The 27,561-nt window shown below is 40.4% G+C and overlaps 1 long non-coding RNA gene across 1 annotated transcript; it reads left to right on the top strand.

Moving 5' to 3' along the window:
- Positions 1 to 1,202: 1,202 nt before the first annotated feature.
- On the top strand, positions 1,203 to 27,385 carry LOC146563483 (uncharacterized). Its single transcript, XR_014894327.1, has 3 exons — positions 1,203 to 1,624; positions 12,925 to 12,988; positions 27,024 to 27,385. It is a non-coding gene; the product is annotated as an uncharacterized LOC146563483 (long non-coding RNA).
- Positions 27,386 to 27,561: the final 176 nt, after the last annotated feature.

Below are 27,561 nucleotides of genomic sequence, written 5' to 3'. Positions count from 1 at the left end.
CACATTAGCTCAGTGAAGCTGGAGGATGAACGCTAACTTGATAAAAATTAACATGAGGGTTCTCGATGGTTAGGGACAAATGCGATCGCCAGGATCCTGTAAATGGACCAAACTTCAGACAGGAGAACAAGTGAGATAATGCATCCACAATACGAGGTTAGTCAGTAAAATACTGCTGCATGCTCTGGACTGTAGTTACAGCGTAAGGTTTTAAAAACTGAGCTTTAAAACATGCTGCTGATGAATATTGGTAATAAAAACCGAGAGATCACTGACCAATGATCACTGACTTTTTTTTAAGGGCTTGTTCCGATTAAATACAATAAGACAAAAACTGAACAGCCTTAATAAATGCAGAGTAGTTTGGACCCGGAAGCAGGGTTCATACACATCACTTAAAGATAATAGATAAGGAAATTTCTCCCCAATTCTGCTCCATAAGTAGCATTAAATGCAGGCATAATGTCCAGGCTCAAAATGGTAGCAGGATCTGGCAAATCTGTCATATCAATCACACTGTAACTGCTGAAGAGCAGCATCTTCCTGAACTGACTGTGGTGAAAGTGAGGATGAATGGACAGCAATTTGACCAACTGCAGGAGAGATGACAGCTCACAGCGAGGCAGACAGTCGCTTAGCCACTGAGTCCTAACCTCTGTCTTTTTCTTTGGCTGTCTTTCTACCGCTCTCTTTCTGCTCATCTGTTTGTTCCTTGCATCACCAAATCATGACTGCTCTCCTTGTTCCCGTTTTATCACACATTTGATTCCTATACTTAAAAAATATCTCCTGAAGAGGCATCATTGATTCAGTCTACAACCCTTCGAGGCATCCCTCTCCCATTCCTTTCCTCTATTCATCAGTATCTTTTCCTCTTCCTTTTCATCCCTCCTTTCATTCCCACACTCCCTTCCACTCCCATTCTCCCTCATCCTTCTTTCCTTCCTTCTTTCCTTCCTTCATCTCCTTCTTAAAACCTCAAACTCGCAGAGAGGATGTAGTGAGGCGAGACCTCGGCGTCGATGGGAAAAAAAAGGGAGAGACCATCAGCTCGCAGACGGAGGGATGCAGAAAAGGTATAGGTTGGAAGGTAGTAGTATAGGCCTTCTAAGTCCTCCCTCACCCCTCCCCTCCCTCTGTGCATCCCATCAGCCCCCCCCCCCCCCTTTTCCTGTGCCAGGGTGGTATGACCTGCTGGATTACAAAACAGCCCTCCCATGTGTCTGCCTGTTCTCTGTGCCAGCCGAGAGACAAGCGATACCAAGCTCCTGGAGCACTGATGAGGGCGACAGAGAGGAGGAGAAGAAGAGCGGGAGGAAAAAAGAAGGAGATGAGTAAAGAAGAAAGTGAGTGAGAAAGTGAATAAAGAGTTTCCAAATGGAAAGTAAGAGAGTAAGAGAAAGATGAGAAGAAAGAAGAGGAACGTAGTAGAAAAAGAGGCAGGAAGTATGAAGATATAGCACGGGAAGATAAACACTATAGAAACAAAAAAGAGTGTTCAGGAAGCAGAGGAGGGAGTTTTGAGTGATAGCGAACATACTGTAGATGAAAGCTGTCGGAGGAGTGGGACGCTGAGAAGCGTCAGCATTGTCAGAGCATGTTCAGCCCTCAGGGACAGCCAGGGGTAAGTCACACACTACTCTGCTGCACATGCATGCATTCGATATCCACCGCTCTACACGCACGCACGCACACACACACACACACACTTTCACTCAGGCGTTTACACACTACAGCATCTCAGTGTATGGATATGCTCCCCTTTCGGAAAGGCCTAAAGGCTACATTTCATACCTAGTGGACACTTGACAATCTTTCAACAAAGTCTTAAATGCTGTTCCAGTCAGGTTAAACGGTTTTCCAGTCGGTAGGAACATTCTCCTAATGTGGCCAGCCCTGCAGGTTAGAAGCTTTATCGCGCGTTTAGCGATAAAGCTTCTAACCTGCTTCTAACCTACTTTTCTTTGTCTTTGTTAGGATACTGTAGCATGTTATCACATAATAGGATTGATCAAGAGCGGAGTCATCAGGGGACAATGGTGTAGAGAGAGTGAGGGGAGCTTTGGCTGCATGGAATCAATTTCATATGATGTCTGACAGGCTGTCATGGAATCATTATGCAACCCCCCGACACAAAGAGATGCTTTAAAAAGCTGTGTGTGTGTGTGTTTGGATTGTAGTTGTAGTGCACTTACACATTCCTGTAGCACACAATCAACCTGTCATTTGAGCTCAGTTTCAAAATAAGCAAGACCCAAACCAGGTTACAGAAGCCATTTAGAAATTTTTCTGGATGGGAGAGTAATCATGGGTAGAGTTTTTCATGTGAGAGAGGCTTGCCAGTTCTAAGGAGTTGTTAGGCTGATAGTTAGCAGCACTGGACATCAAATTGATTCCTATGCTAGCAGGCAATGGGTCACTAAACCCAGTGGAACTGAAGGGTAGAGTGGGTTTTATTGTCTGAATGACTCCTTGGATTGAGTTGCTTTAACCCCCTGGGGTGGAGGAATTACAGGAAAGGAGGAGGAGAGGGCTGGTGCTCTCAGTGTCGCTGGGCGCTCCGCAGCAGCAGCCATATTAGCTCAGTTACAGGCCTCGGGAGGACAGCTGGGTGGCAGAGGTCGTCATGGTGAAAGGGGATGGGGGGGGGAGGCGTCATGGTAAGTGGTTGTCATGGAGACTGTGCATGTGCTTATGATGAAGTTGAGTGGGTGGGGACCCTGTGGACGAGGCTCACCTGGTCTAGTGAGATCATTATGATTGTTTTCTACCTGGAGCAGTTTTCTTTTTTCATTATTCACAATGTAAGCATTCACATTGCTACTTGGTTTAGTATCTCTGAAAGTCTTAATACTTAATGTTTATTATTTATTCACCAAGAGTAAAAGAAACAGGTGTTAACATGGCAGGACTGGAGAGACAAGGCGGGGTCAGTGGTTTTTTGTCTAAGCTCTGGAAACAAGCTTGCAGCTTGTGTTGATATTGACAGAGTATCAATGCAGCTCTGACACCATGTGCTTCATTCATTAATCCACAGATAAATTCAGCCTTGCACATGCTCAGAGCTGCACATGCAGAGATGCATTCAGAAAGCTGTTTTAAACAAAAATGTTTTTTTTAAAAACCCCGCAAGGTCTTTTCATCAAAATGACTGCTCTCCGGGGGTCTAAGTGTTAAACTGAGCTGAGTGTCAATTCTGGTGAAGTAAAATATCTCAAAGATGTTTAAATGATCGTGTTCGTGGGCTTGGGATCTCCTTATTTGCATTGAATGGCACAGAGAGGAGTACACAGAGCTGGGTAGCTCATTACTATGCCAAGATAGGGCAGGTACTGTACATGTGGCACCAGCCCACCCTGCCTCATCCTCCCCCACAGGTTCCGTTTATCTAAGCTGATATCACACGCGCAAAAACATATTTTTTCTCTTATCCTGTTTTCTTTTTCATACTCTATCATAGTACGATCAGTTTACATCCCCATCCCCCCATGTATCTAAAAGCTTCTTTTATGTGTTAATAATTGCCCAAAGCATTGATACTGATAGCTTATGAGTTTGTATATTTGGCCAGCTTTTATGCCATGAAGCCTCTGTGCTCTCACATGCCAGCGAGCACAAGCGAGAGATAATTTGAATATCTGAAATACACGGAGCAGTTGCTGTATGCAGCGGTGTACTGCAAAACCCCTCCACTCTTCTGTGAATCACACAAACACTTATTGGAAAACGTTTGAATATTTCTCATTAATTCCTATTGTTTCCCTGCTTTGTCGTGACAGGTGTTTGGAACCAGAGCGGAGCTCCAAGCTGGTTTAAAAACGTTGCATTTCTATTATAAAATCCAATAAAAAATTAATCCATACTAAGCATTTATATTTAAAAAAATCTGATTAGTTTTGTATGTTTTATTTGATCCGATCTGCACTAATTCATGTATATATCTATCCACTTAGCACTTTTAATTCTTATTCTTATTTTTATATTTTTATGACAGTATGTTTGCACTGAAGCACCGCAGCAATTTCCTAATGTTGTAAACCTGCTCAACATTTGGCGATAAAACCCTTTCTGATTCTGATTCTGATTCTGATTCTGAAATTCAGTCTGCTTGTCTCGCTGACTGTTTGGTCATCCTTGTGCTCTCTTGTCAAGAGGCTGTGAGGCGGCAGCCTCGGTGGCCAGGCCATCTCAGAGAATACAGCGGTGTCATCATACACGGGGAAACTTGTATTTCACTGAGACTGGCCACTGACCCTGCTGCTGTGTGTGTGTGTGTGTGTGTTTGTGTGTGTCAGTGAGATGGCCTCTGAAGGAAAAGGAGTGGGTATCCATATACTGTGCTTGAGTGAGGGACCTTGGGTGTGGCATGCACTGACTGAACGCCTTTGTGCCACTCCGATGTGTTTAATCCTCTCGAAATTTGTCTGCATCCTTTTTCTTTTCCTTTAGCTTTGTTAGTTTTATTAAAAGCATTTTCAGAGAATGACATGGAGTGGTGGAAGGGCATGTGTAATAGAACACAGTGTACTATAAAGAGTCATATCTTCCACCGGGATCGCATTGAAGCTGAGAAAATGCAGACCATCAAAGAAGCTCTCACATACTCATACATTATTTTAAAGCGCTGCTTGATTATGGTTGCAATTAAAGGCTGTAATATATTTATAATGTTTTTCAGTCTATCAAAGAAGTTCCTGACATTTAACAGTAAATACAGTAAAGTTTTCTGATGTTAATAAATACTATTCATTTAAAACATTTTTACACATTACATATAAACGCCTGCAGGTGAAATGTCTGTGTGACAAACTTTAACTCTTCATGGCTCCAAAGTCAGATCTCATTGTGTTCACATTAAATCCCAGACAGTAGACAAGTGCTTCTGCACTGCTCTCTACAGGTGAAAACACATTATGATATATATAATATATATATATATATTATATATATATGATATACTGATGAAATCTCACTGCTCACTGGATTTCACCTGCATGTGATCTTTAACAAAAAGGTAATATATGTATGTTAAGTGAAAGAGTACCTACTAGTTAGTAGAAGGACAATTACAATTATATAGATTTTTCAAATCTATCTTGGTTATAAAAAACGGACAATGGTACACATGGGTCAAGTTTCCTTGAGAACAAACTAACATTTGTATCTGTAGTAGAGCGAGCAATAATTATCATATATAAGCTGCACTAAGTGAACTTTGTGAAAATGGCAACTCCTCTACTCCACTTCATTCCCATTCACATCCTTGTCCATAGTTTTGTTTTGTTTTTGTTTCTTTACCATAAACCCAATTCCTACTAATACGTATTTGTTATTTCAAATGTATATAACAAGCTTGACCTAAAAAGAAATAGTAAGTAACGCTAAAATATACAGAAAATATGGATATGAAATGTAAGCCTTTTTAAAATAGTAAAAATGTTCATTCATTCTTAATGTTTCCATTATTTGCAGAAAATACCTGCAAGAAAAAGTAGTGAAAATTACCAACAGGTAGGTGTAAGTTCTGTACAGTTAACAGAGTAGAAGGCACATCAGACAACGCTTACTTGAGAATGCACGTGTATTCGTGCACGTTGCTGAAATCCTTTGTTCTCCAACACAGAGTCGATAACAAAGACACTTATCCACAAATCCAATTAGAGTTTTTTTTAAATGGGTGTTTCAACACATCTGTACTTGCAGACATGTTGCAAAATTGTCTAAATTTCACTTTCACTGCAGAGTTAATAATTACAAATGTGACTTCATTTGCACCCTTTTATTTTATTTAATTACACTTCATTTGAAAACTTGTTTAACAAAGCTGCTGAGGAAAGTACAAAGGCTTATCAGATAGGAAGTAAATTAATTTCATCTTATAATTAAAAAAAAAGAAATCAAGCCAAAGCAAAAATACAATTTACAAACTTCAGCAGGTGTGTTCTGATTTATTTTAAATAAAAGCCATGAAAAAAAAAACATAATGCACTTTGGTGCTGGATCAACACAGTATGGTGTGTTCATGGGAGAGCAGAGTGTCTTTTCTTGCATGTGTGTGTGTGTGTTTTTCTAATTAGTAAGACAGATTGTAAATGTTGCTTGGATAAAATCCTGACCCTCACAACCTGTCTTGTTTCCACAGCAGTGCTGCCTGCTACAAATGCAGCCGGTATGCAGATCAGAACAGGAAGCCAGCTCGGCTTTTTGTCACACACAACCACTTTGCTAAAAGGTAGCCGTCTGCTGTTTTTAAGATTTACGTCTATAAGATTTACACCCCATGTCTGCACATTCAAAAAATACAGACGGCTAAGTTGACGACTTGGCTGGACTCAAACGCCTCGGTCAGCAGGATATAAACCACAGTGGCTCGGCTCAGACCAGTACTATCACACCAAACTGCCATATCTTAGAACATTAATTAGCTGTCTATCTTTTTTATAAAGGCCTAGAAAATAGCTGAGCTGTGTTAGCGCTTGGACCACCATTGTTTTAGTAACCCTCATTCTCTGTGAAAACACTCCACTCTGCTTCCTGCTCCTCTCCCTTTAAAATGCCAAAGTTGGCCCAGTGGACTTTAATTCCTTAACGCTTCCTCATTAGCCCTGTGTTAAAACATCAGCAGCTTCCTATCCTTGTAACTATCCTTGTAATGGCACCATTACATCCATCAATAATGCAGTGGGGGTAAGTACAGGTAGCTTTACTGCCCCTCAGGACTAATAGAACGGACATGAGAGCAGTTTCCTCGCCCAAGTGGCCTCGCCAAACAAGGGCTTGTAAGGGTGTGTGTTTGTTTATCCTCACCCATAATGCCTTTAGTGGATAACACACAAATACGCGCTTATGTAGTCACATGTTACACAGTGTGTACGTGCGAGGAAAACACACATCCTACATTGCTGTATCACAGCAGGCTGCAAAAAGGAAATGTGCGCAATGTAGACAAAGTAACTGTGGAAATATACCACATGCTCTCACAAGCATTGTGCATCACACGCATCACATGATCACATGGTGTGTGAGTGGGAGTCTTTGTGTGCTGTAAGCATATAGAGTGGAGAAAGTGTGTGTGTGTGTGTTGGAATTCCTAGAGTAAGGGTAGGGTACAAGAAGATAGATTGTTGATGCTGCGTGTTTCTTTTTTACTAGACACTGTGAGAAAGTGTGTGTGTGTGTGTGTGTGGGAGAGTGCTACTCCTACATGTATCCATCCAGACAGAGCTACGCAGCCGTGTGGGAGGGGTTATGAGAACAATGATGGGTTCTCGTCTCTCCCTCCCTGCACACAGTGTGTATGAGCGCGTGGGAGCACATGCATGATGACTGTGTGTGTGCATGTGTGTGTGTGAGGGTGATGGACTCTCACATGTGGCTGTGGAACTGAAAGGTAAGCCATTTTTCTTTATCTTGGTGGACTCCTTCAGTCTACGGACTTTAAGAATGTTTTGAAATTAATTTTCATATTCTCTCTATACACCTGGAAGATATTTGACTCCTATCTATCACCCTAACATGTCTTAACTGTATGCTCATCTTTCTTTGTTCACGTTGCCTGCCTCTCCACTTTGAGCACTTAGGTACTTAGTGTGTCTAAGCGGGATTGAACATATTAAAGAGATTATTGGCTCACAGTAACTCCATCATCCACACCTACCATTTGTCATGTGTCAGTTTCATGTGTGCGTATATTAGCTGTGGGCTGCGACAAACCCTCTGAGACAGTTTACCCTCAGTCCCAATTTCTCCAAACGGTTTACGACAGGGTTCCCCGAGGATACACCTTCCATTTTTCATTGTCTTCCCACGCTTGTCTCGCTCTGTCTGACACACATACACACACACACACACACACACACACACAGAAGCACACAAATGCAGTGCATATGTGTGCATCGTACATGGTGGCAGTGGTGGCATTTCCATATCAAAGACTGTCTCCCATCAAAGGAGCTGTAATGGGCGGTAAACTTTCCATAATCATTTGTTGCGGGCTAATATTAGCTCCTGGCTGTGTAGTGGAATGACATCTGAGGCACAGACAGGAAGAGGAAGCATGGCGGGAGGTGGGAGAATTAGAAGGGAGTAGAGGGTGAAAGGTAGAGGGGTCGTGGAGATGAGGCGAGCGTGAATGAGATGAAGGAAAAGGACAGTGGAAAGAAAAGAAACAGAGCACAAAGGCGTCAGGAGGAAGAGGAAAGAGACAGGCAGTGTGGAGTAATTTCACACGCCTGGTTGCTCCCCGCAGACAGCACACCCCCCTCCACTCCAAAATCTCACACACATGCACACACACCCACATACTACATCTCTGCCCCCCACCCCCACTGGCTGGCGGGGTGGGGGTGGGGGGCAGGCATAGCGGCCCTTTGTTTGACATATAGCTGCACACAAAGACATTCAGACCTGAAATAGCAATGGAGAGTACACCCCTCCACACACACAGAGTCAGACACTCTCATCAGGACCACTTCTGATTGGCTCAAACTAAACAACGTGCTGATGCTGGAGGTTGCCTCTATAATCAAACAATGCTTCTGGTTGCATTTCTCTTTCCACACGTCTGCACTCTTCTTCTCTGACATTATAAAATGCACTAATAATGAAGCTGCTTCCAAGAGAAGCTGCAAGAGACCTTTGTCTCCCCTCAGACAAAAGAGGAGCTATTGACTCTACAGAGCACATCAGCTCGCTCTGAGACCATTCCTGTCCTGAGGTGATGCGAGTCGACTGTCACTGGCATCCTCGCAGAGACCCTACATGAATCATTACACTGACTGTACAGTTCTCAGCGATCAATGTTTTTTTTTTCGTCTTCCAGTTTTGTATTCAGAACTGAAGCCAGAGTGTCTGTTGTGGGAAGGATTTTTTTTAAAGGTTTGATGCATATTGATCGTGAGTAAGAGCAGCATTTTGCCTCCATATGGTGCCTGAACGATGGAGGGGCATTCAGTGATAACCCGGCATGAAAGTGATTGTTGCACCAGCGTGCATGTCTGATGAAATCAGCCATAGGTTGTTGCATTGTCGGGGCACGGGAGCAGAAGTGCTGTAGTAAATGAAATGTTAAAGCTTTACTTACACCTGTTAGTGCTACTGTGCCGCGCACAAGGGGGCGGCTGCATACTGCATACAGACTTTATGAAAGATTAACGCCACCATGACAGAGACGCGGCAGCCATCTTTGTTTACTACCAGCTTTTCTTTTTGTGTATTACACTGAAGAAGAAACAAAGGTTCGGTCTCGAGGGTTGTGGTGGGGCTGATTTTGTGGCAGTAAAAGAACATCCTACTTTTTTTCTGTTTTGTAGTTAAGGCTTCTTTCCATATTTCAGGGGGGATCTTTTCAATGAGATGACAAGCTTTCTGCAGGAATCTGTGCTAAATGGATTTCACACCACACTCCTCGCAACAGGGGATTTATGGCGCTGGCGGGCAAGAGAGCAGTATCTGCCACCAGAATGTCAGCACTTTCCAATCCGCCATTTGAACTGCAAAACACTGTGGGAAAACACTGTACAAGATAGTTCACGGCATCAGCCCCCCTTGGAATCCTTTAAAAAAAAAACACCAAAAAACCAAACTTGAAACATAAAACGCAGCTGGAGTTTCTCCACAATAAAACCAGAATAAAACCCACAGAGGACACGAAGTCTGTGGGTATATACAAAGTGTAAGGCATTTCTGTTTCTAAGAAGTCTTTGTGAACGTGAGGAAGCCCAACCCTGCATTTTTTTTTCAATATGGAAGTTATTACCACAGTGCTTAATCCTGCACACTGTGTGCAGCTACTTAGAGAGAGAGAGAGTTAAAGAGAGAGAGAGAGAGAAAGTGTGTGCATGAAGGGGAGGGGAGAGAGGGGGGAGAAAGAGGTGAGGCTTTAATTCCAGCTGAGGATGGCAGGTATGTTAAAACCAGATAAAACGAGACATTAATTGAGTGACAGAGTTTGCCAGTGGGTTTTATCACAGGATACGTGAGTGTGTGTGTGTGTGTGTGTGTGTGTGTGTGTGTGCAGGCTTGTGAGAAAAAGAGGATTTATGCTTGTGTGGTCTTACTGAGTCTCTCTTTTTTTGGTTTGCTGGTTTTGGGCCATTCCTAGGAGCCCGGTGTGTAGGCAGGAGGTGTGAGAGCGAGGATGGGTGAACCAGGTGCCGCTTCCTTCCTCAGCGTGTGCAGCTGTCTCAAAAGCCTCTTGATCCCAACAGAAACTTGAAATCAGAGAGCTTTGATAGGCCACTCGGAGGGGAGGCTTTAAAAGATGTGAACGTCCTTGCACGTCATTTCTCTTCAGATGCTGTGGTTTGTGTCGAAACCTTCAGATTCTCACACAGTTCGAATCACCTCCAGGAAAGAGCAAAAGTGACCCTTTTCTCATACACGGACATACGTGAGTCCCGAGTTTGTTAATCAGTGCTCAAAATGTTTTTGCCTTGTGTGAGTGCGTCTCCAGCAGCCTCCGTCTGACGCTTTTAGCGGGGCTTTGAGGACACATTTGCTTTCATTTGAGGAGCAGACCGAGGTAATTTTGACCAGACCCTGGAGCCTCTGTGCTCATCTTTTCTATTCCCATCTCTTTTTTAGGCTGCCCTGATTCCATATCCTGGTTTTTTTGTAGAGGAGGTGAGGGACTATTGTAGCACAAAGTACAGCATTCACTCCGATGGTAACAGAGATACATGTGAACATAACGCGCCCCTGAGTGCGCCATATGACGCCTCATTATATTTCACTGACTGATACAGTTCAGGCTTTAAAGGAATTAAAGGCTCGGTTTGCCTAAAATACAAACAACACTGTTAGCAAAGTCAGATAAAAGCAACATTATCCACATGGATGCATTAACCTAACCATGGATTTAAGAGTTGTTGATAATTATAAATGGTTTAAACAGCTTCTTGGTTCTTCTTCTTCTTTTTTTTTTTTTTTTACAAATACTAATATCAGTTTGTGTGATCAGTCAGATGATCTGCATATGCCTTTGAGCTGACAACGAGCAAAATGGGCCTCATTCATGCATTTGTAAGCCGAATTAATTAAAGCGCAATGTATGGAAGCCTAATAGGTGATTATGTATATGAATGTTATTTGCATAATATATCCAATATATCCATTTTGTTAATGCTGGTAATCGATTTTTGTGATTGCAGCCTATTTCCAAACATACACAAGAATAATAGCAAACAGTCACTTTTTAATGTGCTTACAAACAACGATAAACTACATTAATGACTTTTGTTATTTATTGTTATTGTTATAGTTCATTATTATTATTCACCCTGAATGAATAACTCTGTTGCATAGGATTTTGAATGACATAAACAGAATATGCATAAAACACAATAAAGATAAAAAAGAAATAAATCCCTGCATCAGTGGCATCCAGTACAACATGACATGATGTAAGCATGAAAAAGTGAATCGTATTTATCATTTAACATAAGAATTTATATTTTAGTAGCTCCATAATGTAAAGATTATCCACCATACAGTCTTTTCACTTCATAATGTGAAGCTTAAAATTTAAAATTCTATTTAGACGCTTCTTCCTTCCAAGCAACATTTTCAGATTAGTTTGTTGTTAAAAATGAAATATTAATACTTGATAAAATTGTAAATAGTTATGTAATTATTCTATAGCTTTTGCACAGTTATTGTCTTTTTCCACCTCCGTACAGTTCTGAGTAAATTAATTTGCCAAAAAATTGACAAACACATATTAAAGATGAGTTTTACACAGTATAAGTGTATATATAGTAATTACATTTTCTACTGCCATTTTAAGGAAATCATTATTGTGAGTCATTTTGAATGCAATAATCATGCTGTGGAAATTTGATATCATGACAGTCTGCAGCTGCACCCTGTCACAGAAGCAGGTAATCACCTTTCAGATACCTGTTATGAAGAAATCGTGGAAAAATTCAAATTTTTTACACAATATTTTTTATTGTAGGGTCTACCTTACATTATTAAGCACCTTGAGGCGACTGCTGTTGTGATTTTGCGCTGTATAAATAAGGTTGAATTGAATTGAATTGATGATATTTTTTACCATCTTTAATTCCATGTTGTGGTAAATATATTTTAGCCCTTTGTAATCTGCTATGACAGCACAACTTTTGTTATATTAAAAATTATAATAATAATTAATTCAAACAAAAAAAACAACCAGATGAGGTGTATTATTTTGGAACTTTTCAGTGTAATCAAAGTGATGTTTTACCGCTTTTGCAAGACTGGTTTAGAATCTAATGCATACAATAAAATCAACAGAATTGAATAAGAGTACAAAAACATATTTGCAGGGAATTTTGTGATCAAGCTGTTTAATTATTATAGACTCTTAATTAATATGAAGTTATTATATCCTGAGTGCAAAACTGAATCCATCCTTTTGGGGACTGTGTCTTGCTGACACACCCAGCACCACCAATAACTGTCTCATCTCTGAGGAAAAATATTCAGATTCCATTTAGTCTCCTCTCACACTTAAATCAATAACCATCCACTCTGTTACACCCCAACAACCTCTGCCTCCATTGGTCCAAAGACGGCAGTTGCTTTTTCTCTGAGCCAATTGATGCTGATAATCATAGGTATGGAGCTGCAGGCTGTGCGTGTGCATGATTAACGAGACTGCTATCAACACAAAACGGACCTCAGCGCCGCAGCGCTGCTTGGGACAGACATGGTCAACAGGGAGGTGCATGTATATGTACACACAGATGCAAAGCACATGCATCATATGCCTGTGTGCAGTCGCTGACCATGCTTATGTGATTTATTACAGTTAATTAATACAAAGATTCTATATGTGTGAGGAGTCCCAGTCCAGCCTGTTTAACACACACCACTGGCCCTCTATTATTATTCTTAAAGGAAAACAAATTAATTACTCTGACATTTGCTTTCCTCCCACAGGCCGGACGTCAGCCTTTATTTGGAGAGCAGAAGCTTTTCCACACTACCTGAAATCAGCTGAGAGGTAGGAATTACTGCAAATGAGTCTGTTTACTGCCTGTTTGCTTCAGCCGTGTGAACATGAAGGTCACTTTCATTTGGCTTTGATTGCACTCAGTTGATTGCAATAAATTTATACTTCAAGTTTCTCCTTTTCAGATGTAATAGTTGCAGTGACACCTTGTAACCAAACTGTGTGTGAGAAAAGAAAAAAACAATGCTGTTCCACCCATGTCGGAATTTAATTGCACCTAATCATGGGTCCAAATTGAATAATAATATTTTTATTATATTTTATTTTTATTAATATATATATATATATTTTGTATTTTAATTGAATAAAATAAATTACATTTAACAAGTATAGCTCCATAAATCAATGAAAAGCATTTGCTTTTTTGTGGTTTCCACTGGTTACTCTGGTTGGCAGTCAGGTCAAGGTCACACTCTGCAAACAGGCAGTTTTATACAGAGGAGGCCTCTGTATAAAACTGCCTGTTTGTTCAGTCGGGCTGGTTCCACTGCTGATTAGGAGGCCACTGTGGCTGATAGTGTGAGGTGGCAGCAGGACGACTCCTCGTCCTGGAAACTTCCATGATTCAGCTGAAATGCATCAAGGCAGCTATTTTAAAGGCGACTCTAACATTCGGAATTATCCATATTTTTCCAAAGACGATGATACAAAGGCAGTTATTTTAATTAGAGTCTCTTATTTTTATGCTAAGGTCTTATAAATTGTGTTTTATATATATACAAAAAAGACATAGTGACACAGTAACAAAGGACCATTATTTCCTAACATGTCTATAAAAATGAGTGGGTGCTCATTTATTTTCATATATGGATAAACTGTTTTTCAATTACTCTGTGATAAGAAATGTAATTACTAACTAAATGGGTTTTTGGAGAATTTTTTTCATGAATGAATGAAGCAACATATTCATAAAGTTCATCACAGTCAGTAGGAGGTGGTTGGGGTGTATGATGGCCATACTAAGTGCTGACTAATTTATGTCCAGCAAAGCATCTTTAAAGAATAAAGATAAATAATAACCTTGTATTTTTATTATTTTTATTTTTTAAATAATATTTTCTCACATTAAAACAACTTTTTATCGCATGTTCTATTTGTAATGATTCACAGGCACACATATTATAATCTACTTGCTCCAGTGTTTTTGGAGCAAGTCGGTTTTGCCTTGCTCCAAAAGCATTAAACCAGACATCAACTGCCTTACTGCACGCTGACGTCTTTTACTTTTTAGAATTTTGATATATTCTGCTACTTTCACTTGTGGTGGAGTAGTTTATTACTTGTACCTGCTGGCAGACATAAATCCAGTTAAATTCTCTTCTGTCAACACACACTGATGTCTACAGTGACAAAATATGATGAATAGGCTCTGGTTCTTTACACAGTGTGAGCTACATAATGCAGTGTTGGTCAGTTCTAACATGTATACTACGAAAATGGTTTCTGCCAGCCGGCTGAGCTTCACGTCAAGCGCTCCTCTGGCGTAGCTGTGTGTCCGCTGTGACAGACCACTTTCATAAAGTCTGCCTGTCAGTCCATTCAGCAAATCATGCCCCACTGGAACTACTCTCCTTCCTCTAGCTCTGTTTTCTTTCTCTCTCTCACACACACAGATCCCTGGGGAGTTTGGCAGACATCCTACTCAGTTAACTAGAGGGATAAAGCAAACTGTCTGCACAGCTCTTGAGGAACGCCATAGCAACCTTTTCTCTCCTCCGAATAATCCCACACTTTCACTCTTATCCCTGAAAGTTCTTCCTTTGCTTGAAAAATCGACACTAAACACACAACAAACTTGCTCATAAAGACCAGGAGATAATGCTCTTGTGTCTGAGAATGTTTTAATTAGTTTTGAGTTCTGGGTTGGATTCAATCAGATAATCCTGCCTCTGCTCGTCTGCACCTGCTTCGTGGCTGTGAGTCACTGTATTCAATTTGCATTTGCACTCTTCGAAGCATGGAACAAATTACATAATTGCTTAAATGCTTGAATGTATTTTTTTTCTTTTCCTTTCTCTTTTTTGTTACACAACTGGCACATCCAGCTCCTTGCACGATTAATCATTTTCATCCCTGACTTCATTTTTCTTCCATCATTTTCACATTAGGATTAATATGACAAAAGCTGTCTCCTTCACCTGGCTCAATCAGCTAAGCTATATTTCAGCCTTATTACAGATCTTATCATTTAATGTGGCCTGGAAATGACTCCAGCCACGGTGCAGCCTAAAGGTAGTTACCTCCCATTTTAAATTGCTCTGCGGGAAGGATTATAAAAGTGACACACATTCTGGGATGCTGGGCCTTAGAGTTCACACTGGAGCTAATTAGGGAAAGCAACAATTTAATCTGTGATTCGCTACCACAGGCTCTTGCAGATGACAACTCAATTTGGTGCTCTGTACACAGAGAGGAGAGAACCAGATGTGAACATTTCTCACATGTGTGTGTGACAAGAGTGCTTGTCTTCCATTCCTTTCTATCCCTCCTAACCTTCCCTCACCCTCCCTTTCTTCACCTCTGTCTCATAGCTTCCTTCCTGTCTCTTTCTGTTCCCGTCTTTCTAATTGTGGATGCCAGCTGCTTCAGAGCCTCTGCTGCTGCTGCTGTGGTGCCACGCCTGCGAAGTGTCCAGCCCAGAGTCCCTCTCTCTTTTCTCCCCCTCTCTGCAGCTTCAACACAATAGCTCCCCCATCATGAAATTATCAGTGGCTCCATGGCCTCTCCTTGCGACACCGTGACACACCACTTTGTTGCATTGTGCCTCTTACTTGCAGGCACAGATGGCGGTATAGTTGGTGTTCTCTGTCAGAGTGCTGACACACGGTTCCTAAAAAGGAAAAGAAAAACAGCAGGGAGAGGGATGAGAGTGACAGTAAACACTGGTTAGCGCTGTCCTCTTAAGGCAAAAGGTGGGAGTCCCTCAGGTAGTCCAGCTTCCTCCCACATCCCAAAGACATCCACATTAGGCTAACTGGTGATTCTAAATCAGGATGTGCAGTAAAGTTCTGTACAGCCTACAGACTTTTAAGTGGACGCTAAGACTAGAGCAGTATATAAATACAAAGTCCGGTTCCATTTCCACACCCATAAGATGCTTTAAAATTAATTTCATTAAACAGGATGCAGCAGGGTTTAGATTAAAGGTTGCTGATCCTACCAAAAAGGCACTAATATAGGTGACATGTCAAAACATTAAAGCAGCAAAGCTCAAGAAAAGATAACAACATACCAGATTTTTCCAGTTAAATAAAGCTAATACTGCCGTTTACAGTCAGCTACACCGTAAAAAAAAATCCTAAAAAAACAGTAACAGCTCAGGCGCCAAAATAATACCATAAAATAACAGAAAATAACTTGCATGAAAATACGGTTATTTTCAGTAATGACAATACAGTTTGTTGCCCTAACTTTACATGGAATTTTGCCTTTTTCAATTGCTTTTAAACATTAAATTAGGAACAATTTAATGTGATTAAACAATGAAATTACCTATAAACAAGGTCAATGAATGTGGCAATATGAATAATAATACTTAAATGTACAGAAATATACAGTTAACAGTTGGTTTAAATAATAATGGATTGCATTCATATAGCGCTTTATGAGACCCTCAAAGCGCTTTACAATTCCACTTTATAATTCCTCTCTGGCCATCACCAGTAGATAGCAGGTGAAGTGTCTTGCCCAAGGACACAACGACCTAGAGTGTCCAATCCAGGGCTTGAACCGGCAACCTTCTGATTACAAGGCGAACTGCCAACTCTTGAGCCGCGATCGCCCTAAATAATAATAATAAATATATATGTAAACATTTTAGAACACTATATTTATTTAAGTCCACAGTATGCTTATAATTTGCAGAATTTGGAACTGTTTGCATTTCATCTTATATAATTAATTCTGTTGAAGCATATATATTTCACATCTTATTATCCAGTATAATTCCATTTTTATTTTGTTTCCAGTGTTAAAATAGTAAAATATTCCAGGTCTTTTGCATTATCTTAATCTCTTTGTGCTATGCTGCATAGAAACAGCCCTGTTGCTGAGCTATTTTCCTAACTTAAACCAAAATAGTGTCCTCCTCCAGTGTAGCTCTGTAAATTACACTTGAACTGACAGAACAATCAGTATGATATCCACATCAGTTAAATTAATTTTTTTAGAGATGGTAAATGTACTGCGCAACTACAAAATTTAAAACTCAGATAAGATTGCAGGGGTGGGAGTTAAAAAGCTTGTCTTCATCCCACTCCTTTTCGAGCTAAACTTGTTTTTTTTTGTGTGTGTGTGTGTGTAATTGTACATTACAATAACTTTATTATTTGGTTGCTCGAATAAAGACATTCATTCATTCATTAAAAGGCATTAATATAAATATAATGTGGTGTACAAATTTAAAAACTAAAGATTTGACATGTTTTTGTGAGCTCTCTGGCACAAAATGGAAAAAGACATATTTGTTAGTTGGTTTTGGTTCTTTTCTTGGGATTTGTAGGCACAAAGAAAAAAATCTCAGAGTTTTCAGAGTGCTGTGCACATGTACCTACATTTGAGCATGTGTGTTCCTGTAGCATCCTCTAAACCACAGAGACTTTGATAGCAGCCCATGCAGAGCAACAGACACAGACCAATGGCTTTCTCTAATGAGCAGACTGTTGTTGGTCTGCCGTGGGGACCCTGCTTCAGGGCTGGCACACATTGCAAGATTTTATGAACTAATTAAGCACTAAAAGTTGCCTTCTTTGACAAGAAAGTCCAGATTTTTATGCAAAGTCAAAGAAAACTACTGGGGGATGGGAAAACATAGGAAATTTCATTCCTATGTTTCATTTGCATTTGCAGTTCAAGTTTAGACCAGATCTACGAGCACAGAAAGAGACAGTTTGCTGTTGATAGGTGTTAATGAATCTTCCTGAAGCTCTGCCACTGTCCTGATATGACCTGGCGATACTGCCACATTTACTTTGGAGAGAAAATGAAGGGTTAGGTAAGTATTAAAACCAAACAGCTGCTTAAATTTTAGCATGTATAGCTAATTCTGCTCCATAAAACAGCTTTCTTATGTTTAACTGACTGTTTTAAACAAAGCTGACAGGTGGATGCAAACACAAGTTACCCCTCTATGGGGATTCACCTCTTCTAATTCCAGTCACCGCATTAGGTTGTCACGTTTGTCGTGTGAGTGGCAGTTTTGATGGAATTATCAAGAGTGTGTGTTTATGCTTTGTGTAGTCTTTGTGATGCCTTAAGTGCAACATTCAGAGTTTAATTCTTTATGGTTTTAAATGGTCACTTTTTTCTAATTAGTTAAACATAAAGTAATGAAACCTTTCTGACCTTGAAAACTGATTCTGACTCGAGGAAAAACAAATATCAAAAAGTTCAGTTCGTGTTTTTCAGAGCATTTACATTAATGCTCTTTCCAGGTGTTTCCCACATCAATGTTAAGAGCTCCTTTGTGCTGATGATCTGCAGCACTGAAACATAGTTTAAATGAACAGAAAAGACTAGATAAGGATGCTGAAAATGAACCGTCAGGAAACAGACACATCCACTGGGAGAGGCTAAAAAACAATATAAAGTTTTGCTTAATGCCTGGGGTTTTTTTTCCCCAAGAGTCCCTGCAGATACATTTGTGAATAAAAGCTGAATTACCTTCCCCAAATTCTGGAGCATGAATGTTGTAAAATTAGCTGCGATGTCACAAAATCCTGCTTGCAGATCCACGTGTCAAGCTCGGAGTTGAGGTGAGCACAGAGGAATGTTCCCTTCTTCAGCAGATGAAGATGTGGAAACAGCCCTCTGGTGTCAAACTCTACAACATCATAGTGACAAAAACATATTTTTGGTGAGTATCAAAAGGAATTTCCTCTGAGATCAGGCTCTGTCACTACATTTTGAACATGCGGTACCAGTCACTCAGCCCGGGGATTGTTCCAAATTCCTCGATCCTATTAGATGACGCATGTCAGGAAGTCACATTTTGCATTTCCTAAGCTGTAAATGCAGCTCAATCTGTAGATCAGCTACATTTTTCTGTGACTCATGAGAAGACTGCAACTTTAACTGTGCAGCTCCTTTCAAGCAGCAGTGGAGTTCACCTCCACGTTTCCCTCCTCGCTCTGGGAATCTGGAAAGACGTTAGATTGGCAGGTCGGGCTGCTGTCAGTATCTGTCTCCGTCACCTGTCCTGCTCGGCAGCCAGCTGCTCCGCCTGTGATAAGACTGGAGTTTATTCTGAGGCTGAAAATACCGGACTCAGTCTGGCTGCGTGCCGATCGCCTAGCCTCTCTGTCTTCTCACAAACCAGATTACAGATTTCTCACTGTCATTCAGTCGGCCGTGATGAGGGTGAACGAGCTTGTTTGTAAATTCCTTTTGTGTTTTTTTTCTGGTAATTTTTTTGAATTCATAGCTGAGAAACTGTTTTGTTTCTACACTCTCATCCTGTCACTAAAGTTGAATAATGGATTTGATTCACAGTTAAATCTTAAAATAGGAAAACATCTGCTTGAGCAATGAACAGGCCTTTAATGGCGGTACGCTGGAATCAAAAGATTCTGGTTATGCTTTAAACTGACATATTTATAAAAAAGAATGCGACTTAATGAATGACTGGGTTAATGCAGAATTCCTGCTGCTCTCCTCATTTCTCACAAGTGTCAGCTACCTTCAGCTCCTCGTTCTCCTCCTCCTCCTCCTTCTGAAATGAATGATGTTAAATCAATGATGCCAATGTCAGCCACTGCCTGCATGACTGATCTGAATAAAATGGGCAAGGATCCATTAGGAAACAAAAAGCTTGCTTTTATCCAGCAGGCACTCTGTTTCTCCTCTCCATCTTCTGTCTTCCCCACACTCTGCTCTGCGTAATGCAGCGTAAGCACAGCTGTCTAAAAGCAGCATGAAGGATAGACGTCTCTTACAGGAGCTGAGGGAAGAAGGAAGGAGGTGGGGAAGGCTTGGACTCTACCTCTTCAAAGACTATCAGAAGTATCACTTGAAGCTCTTTTCTCAACTGAGTGGTACTGGGGTTAGTGAGGGTGCTTTCTGCCTTTGCAGCTAACCTGCAAACTGTTCTGATGGTTGTCAAACCACATCTTAACTAATACATACGAAGGTGTCACAACTCGTTATTAAAGATACACAGTTGTTGTCTCTGTTGTCTTGTGTTTACAGGGGAAAGAGTTAAGCCCAAACCTTTAATAACAACTTTGATGATAACATGAACCTACGCGGTATTTTTAATAACCAAAGCTTAGGACCTGTACAGCACTCGCTGTCTCAAGAGGGCACGCAGCATCCTACGGGACTGCACACACCCAGGACACCGGGTGTTTAAGCTGCTGCCGTCTGGCAGGAGGTTCAGGCTGCTGAGGTCCCGAACAAATAGACTCAAGGACAGCTTTTACAACAGGGCAATAGCCCTGATCAATGTAAATAGCTGACCTGACTGGATACCTCCCTGGACTTTTTAGGGGGAGGTAACAATGTTTAAAACGATAACAATAATATTTATATTTATAACAAGGTGCAATAATAATTAATGTGCAATAATAACAGTGTGCAATACACATACACTTATTCTTCTTTTTTATACTAAGTTAATATACTGTGTTGTGTTGTTTGTTACGTTGTGATGTGTCATATCGTGTCGTGTTATATGTAGTGCCGACGTAGGACAGTTTTTCCAATTTCATTGTACTACTGTACTATGTATGACTGTGCAATGACAATAAAGAGTTATCTTATCTTATCTTTAATTGTCCTATTAGACAATGGGAAATCTTTCCCTAAATTTAAGTTCAGTCAGGACCACCCATCTGTCAAAGGCAGGTTGTTATTTCTATTCTGGGACCCCTGCCCCCATCCTTCCATGGAAAGCATAAGGCAGAGAGTGCAGCAGATAGACCCCAGCACACAACAGGACTGTCCTTAATTATTCTGATTAAGTCAGGTGCAGCAGAAAGGGAGGAGCTGGGTTGCAAAGTGGTATGCAAACACCTGCTGTAGCAGTGGACAGACTGAGGGAGCTTAAATAACACAGCCACTAGGAGATTTATTAGTAGGATGTCAGTCAGTAGTATTGCATTGTGGGCTGGCACTGAACTGCCAGCCTTGCAGAAGAGAGGCACCAAGAGGGTTTTGTCCTGTACTCAGTGCAGTCAGTGACCACCTCAGGCAGACAGCTGAGGCTTGATACAGAGAGAGATACACTGTAAAAAAATTGTAATATAAAAGTATTTTACTGTGTATTTTACAGTTTTGTACTGTTCTTCTAGAATATCATTAAATTCACATAAATAGACTGTGATTTTACATTTCAAATGTAAATTAACGTAAAATCACTGTAAATGTAATAAAACATAATATTCTTGTTTTTTAAATGTATCAGTCTGTACATATGCATATTTAGATTGTTAAAATAGATTCACAAATGTATCATAATTTCATAAATATTTGTCCGTTATTTGAAAGATTGAACTGTTAAATTCAATGCTATGGAAAAATATATAAAATGATTTGTATAAACGTTTTTTACATCAAATAATAATAATAATTATTGCTATTTAGGGCGAGCGTGGTTCAAGAGTTGGGAGTTCGCCGGTTCGAGCCCCGGCTCGGACACTCTCGGTCGTTGTGTCCTTGGGCAAGACACTTCACCTACCACCTACTGGTGATGGCCAGAGGGGAATTATAAAGTGGAATTGTAAAGCGCTTTGAGGGTCTCATAAAGCGCTATATGAATGCAATCCATTATTATTTAAACCAACTGTTAACTGTATATTTCTGTACATTTAAGTATTATTATTCATATTGCCGCATTGTTTATTAGTAATTTCATTGTTTAATCACATTAAATTGTTCCTAATTTAATGTTTAAAAGCACTTGAAAAAGGCAAAATCCCATACAGTTTGTTGCCCTAAATCCCATGTAAAGTTAGGGCAACAAACTGTTTTGTCATTACTGAAAATAACCGTATTTTCATGGGAAAGTTATTTTCTGTTATTTTCTGGTATTATTTTGGCGCATCAGCTGCCGGAATATTACGTTTTTTTAGGATTTTTTTTTTTTTACGGTGTACGTTGCAATAGGCCTAGGCTGCTGGGGCTTCCCATGATGCACTGAGTGTTTCTTCTTCATTCACTACGTGTCTATACACGTGCAGTTAATCATTAGTTATCAGTAGTCTCTGGCTCTTTTACATAACGTGTCTTTGTCCTGTCCTTCCTCCCATCACCCCCAACAGATCGTGGCAGAAGGCAACCCGTCGTGAGCCTTGTTCTGGTGGCGGTTTCTTCCTGTTTAAGGGGAGTTTTTCCTTCCCACCATTTCCAGGGGTTCTAATTGTTTCATCACTAGAGTTATAGCTCAGATATTTAAGGTCTTAACCTGTCTTAACCAGTAAATTACCTTGGCATTGTTGTCATAAACAGACATTTTTTTAAGACTCCAGTGATTAGCAAATTTTACACCAGGTGGAGGCATAGTGTGCTGCCACAAAAGCCATGATAGAAAAGCTTAATAAATAATGTGAAGAAAAAATATTAGATATATAAAACTAAAGCTGTTTAGATATCTTTACTTTGCATATTAGATATGTAAAGTAAAGAAAACTGTTAAAGAAATGTTCCCATTCTAACCATCAAGCCCCCAGCAAAACGTAATAAGACATGAAAGTCAAAATGATTAAGAAGGTCTGAACATTTAATATTCAAGAATTAAATAAAGCAATGATAAACATATGAGTAGGGAAAAAAAACCCAAAAAAGCAAGCTTGCGCCCAGACAAACGCAGAGCAGGAGATGAAGCATAGCTAAATATGTTTTCACCTGCACAAGTGCCAAGGTAGGTCTCCCCTGCATAATTGGTCTTTCCTTCGTCGGGAGCATGCGCTGGGCTCTCCAAATCACGGACAAACAGTATCCCACATTCTTGATTTTTAGTTCACAAACACTTCTTATAATGACTAACTACTCCTGACATTTTGGAGATGTTAGCTCTTTATACAGCAAAGTTACAGTGGGATACAAATAATATCAGGCTGATCCTGCCATGATTTGTTGCCCCTGTCTAAATCACGGACAAACAGGATCCCACAGCTGTTTATGTTTTTAAACCCATTTTGCACAGAGAGGCATTTTTTGAAAAATGTATTGATAGCAATGTTGAATATTATTTACACAGGAAAAAAACAACTACACGTAAAATAATCACATCGTGACGCCTCTGCCTTTCTAAACGGAGGGACAGTAACTGCGTGTATATGTAAGCGTGTAAAACCTGAAGATAATCAGATTAACAGTAACAGTATTTTGTCTCTATCTGCCATTCTGCAATTCATCTCATGTAAAGAATAACGTGGCGCGCAGCGTGCAAACAGACACATACCTTTGACGTTGAGTGATGAACCCTGTATTCCTCGTCCATACATAAAAGGAGTTTTAAAAAATCTCAGTTTTCAGTGATTCGAAACGCCGTTTATGTGTGGACGAAACAGCTGCGTTTTCAGAAATACCCGTGTAGGTGTGGACGTAGCGTAAAAGAGTTAGTAGTTTATTTTCTTACTACCTGTAAGTTATTGCAGATTACTTGTATTTGCTTGTTTACTAAATGTTTGAGGTGTGAAATAAACCGCAATGGAGCAAAACATGGTGTGTGTGGTTGGAGGATGTGTTTGTGCGTGAGTGCGTGTGTGTTCTTGTAAAACAAAGGGGGGCCTTGCAAAAAAAGTTTGGGAACCACTGCATTAGAGCAAGTGACCTTTGAGAGGAACCAGAAAAGAGGCTGAGTGGCAGCTCTGTTTGCTGCTCTCTTAATGCATCTGTTGTTTCAATTCTTAGCAGATGTCAAAATATTAGAAGTTCCTAATATTACAACGAAGTATTGGTTTAACACTGGATCATTCACTACAGGGAAACCTCCACCACCCTCACTTTCTGCCTCTGTACACACACTAACAGCATTGGCACTGAAGTCTCTGCAACTGTACACACACTGATGTGTACGGACAAATACATATGAGCCTTTTCTGACAAAGTGCACTGCGATCCACTTTTTCACAAGCTCTGTGCAGTCGTATGTGTGACTCGGTCCAAATGAACTGGTGATGTAAAGGCTGCTGAGAGAGTTGGGTGGTAAAGCTTAAAATCATTCTGGACAGTCAGAGAAGGAAAGAGTTCTGGAGTCATGCACTTGGATGTTTTAAAGGAAAAGGAAAGATCCTGTGAGCTGTGGTAAAATATGAAAGGTTTTCAGACTTGCTGGAACATAAAACAAAACAGAAATCAATGGAAGCTTTTAAAAAAGTCATTGCCCAAAATCTTCAAACTGAAATGCTAGATCTAAACTGCTTTTCCTCCAATAGCGTTTTGTGACTGAACTGTGACTGAGCTTCCCCCTCTATTTCCACACGCACACACACACACAGCGTTCTCCGGCTCCTAATCCCTCAGGCTAGTTTTGATTGTTACTTAAATCTTTGTGTTCCTTCCCTCTGAAAAGACAAAAAAATCCCCCCACATTTTCCACTTCTTTTCCTCCTTCCTCACTCAAGTGTTTCTATCCATTATGCGCAGTGACATTCTTTGTCTGAAGGACACTGGCGTTGAGCCAAGAGGCTTCCGCTGGGCTGGCCGAGGCGTTTAATTGAAACCTTAAAAGAACTTTCTTTTGGCACAAAAGCCCTTATGTGTGCTTTGTCACAATTAGATTGACCAGAAAGGCCAGCAGACCTGATAAAAAGGGATTAGAAAAAATGCTGGGATATTATGTTCAGTGTGACATGGCCGCTTGTGGAAGAATTAGTGCAGGCCTGACCCGTCCTGGATTAGTCAGGCAAAAGGACAAACCTGTGATTAATGGAGTGGTCAGAGGCTACAGTTTCACAACACCTCCTGCACACCTCCCATGGTATTGTAAACTGTCCCTCTCGACTGCTGTCCAGCACAGCACCTCAGAACAGCAGGGTGCAAATTCATCCTGTGAGGTCGCCCGCTGTGAGGGTGCAGAGTTTGGCCTAAAGGGGGCGACACAGTCAGGTTGCCAGGAAAATCTGTTACGTCAAACAGCCCAGTGTAGTCAGCCCCAGTCAGCAGGGCCCAAACTGGTGGAGTTAGGTGCCCCCACCCCCAGACCAAAATATGATTTATGCCAACATGGGTGGCCCAGGAAAAGATCAGATTTGACCATCCTCAATAAATCACATTGTTCTATTAGAATTACAATATGGATAAATATACAATATAGATGCAGTGCCCAGGTCTACAGTTACCACACACTGATGGTGACCTAGGCTAATATAATACATTATAATACAACAGCATGTTCTATACTTTGTTATTATTTTGCCACATTATTTTATTATGACTTTTTTTTTTACATGCATTACAGTAACAAATTATTACCTTTTAAATATATAACAATTAGAATACAAAAACAGACATTTCTGAACAGCTATAATTATCATAACAAAGAAAACTTGATATTTATTCCTAAACAGAGAAACAAATTTTCTAAACAATGAAACACATAGTATTTGTAAAATTGATATTTGTTTATTTAATGCATGTCCAACACGTAATTAAAGTAATAACCAAAACATTTTTTACAATGACGCTTTGAGCGTGAATTTAAAACTTTGGTACAGTATTTTGTAAAAGTTTATAGTACCAGGAAATGTGGAGGTTTTGATCAGGTCTTAGGTGCCGTAAAGATTTCATTTAGCTCACATCTTGTTATAAATGTTAGTCCGCTCCAGGAATAAAGGCAACCTGTCTGTTAGGACAGCCAGAGGTTTAAATGACAGTATAGGGGGAAACAATGATTTTAAGAATTCACGTTTATGTTAGCACAATAAACTGATACACTTCAGTTAATGTAGCAACAAGACAATCAGAGCACTTTTTAAACAAGAAATTCTCTCAAGTTGACAGATAAAACAAGACACACAGTTTAATTGAGTGAACACCATCATGAGGACAGATACTTCCTTCCACAGTATGAAGCCTCTGGGTCCCTGTCTGTCCCAGAAGGGTTAGATTGGGGTGAAGTGCCTACTTGGGCGAAATATTTTGGGTAACTGCCAAAGTGCCCAAGTGCCGTTTAAGATGGCAAGCATTTGGATTTTTAACAGAGCTCTGTGGGAGAGCTGACTAAAGGCATCCCATTAATAACAGAAATATAAATACTGCACATGACACATCCCAGATCTGACTAGCTGCTGCCATAAATAAGAAGAATCAAGCACACAGTTATAAAAGAGGAACAAAAGAGCCTGGCACAGCATGACAGACTCACCAAACACCCACATTTTAGTGGTCAGGAGTTCAGGTTTTTCCCTTTGATGCCCGAATGGCTGAACTTTGATTAACAGTAATATTTTTATGTTTTGGATTTTGATACCAAAGTATCAGGACACAAATTGGATGGCATTCTTCATATTTCATAGACTGACAAATTCTTTCTAACTCTATTTTGCTCCTGGCTCTTAAACGTCATGACTCTTTAGGACCTGGCCATTGCACAATTGCACAAAGCCTGTACACAATTCTGTTAACAATTCCAACATACAGACATACCAGGAAACTGATTTTCCAAACATGCCCTGTTATACTGAAGCCCTGCATGCAGATCATTTTCCTGTAAACCTACTTTACAGTGACATTACTCTGAGCTTTGGTACACAGCGGGCCGCTTCAAGGTGGATTAAGGCTTGCCGCTGTGAAACCAAAGTTATTCTCAGCTCCATCATGGCCCTAACCTCAATTCCAAAGCACTTTAAAAATAGGCAATAAATAGAGCACTGTTACATCCAAGGACCCTGCTTAGCATTTCACTTTGCAGTCACACACTTTTGGCTAAAGATGTGTTTATGTAGCTGAGTCCTGTGTGATGTTTAAGGCTGTCCTTGGGTCACAACCTGCTTATTCAACTTTAATTCTCAAACACTACATTTGCATTGAAAGCTAATCCTCCAGCATGAAATTAATGTTCCTGTTTCTGCCTCATTATCTCCAGGTTAAGTCGTGGTGTGTGCAAGCTGCCAGCATCAGATCATCGTCCTCAAAGTGTGGGGGCAAGAAGGAGAGATGTTAGGTGCCCCCCGGTGGAGACTGTTTACTGTGTGCAAAGTGCTCTCCGCTCTCCTTTCAGTGTTTGTTAGTTAATCACCATCTGCTGCTGCTGCAGTTAGTTGTATAGCAAGAGTGGAGAGGAAAGGTGAGTATTCTCAGTCAACCAGCTTCTCATGCAAATAAATGGTTTTAATGGCTCCACAGTGTGATGAACAAAAAAGCTTCAAAAATACTGGTTGACAGTTTGACTTGGTCCTGTCACTGAAGATTAGCTTCCATTAGCTACTACAGCACTGATGGGTGGGGAGGGTCAGCTGGTGTTGTGAATCAGGCCGCTGAAGTGTCACGCACGGCTTTTTCACAACACCAGGGTTCCTCCCTACTACTTCCTGCTAGGACACATCCACCACATGTCTCTGCACAATGCTGTACATTAGAATACAGCAAAACACAAAGTGTAAATGTACGAGTTACTAACAAGT

Source organism: Mchenga conophoros, linkage group LG11 (genome assembly GCF_057382185.1).
Source record: "Mchenga conophoros isolate Kocher_MC1m ecotype Shallow Benthic linkage group LG11, M_conophoros_male_GT1.1, whole genome shotgun sequence".
NCBI lineage: Eukaryota > Metazoa > Chordata > Actinopteri > Cichliformes > Cichlidae > Mchenga > Mchenga conophoros.
Note: the sequence above shows the minus strand (reverse complement) of the source record. Positions and strands in the feature narration are given on the sequence as shown.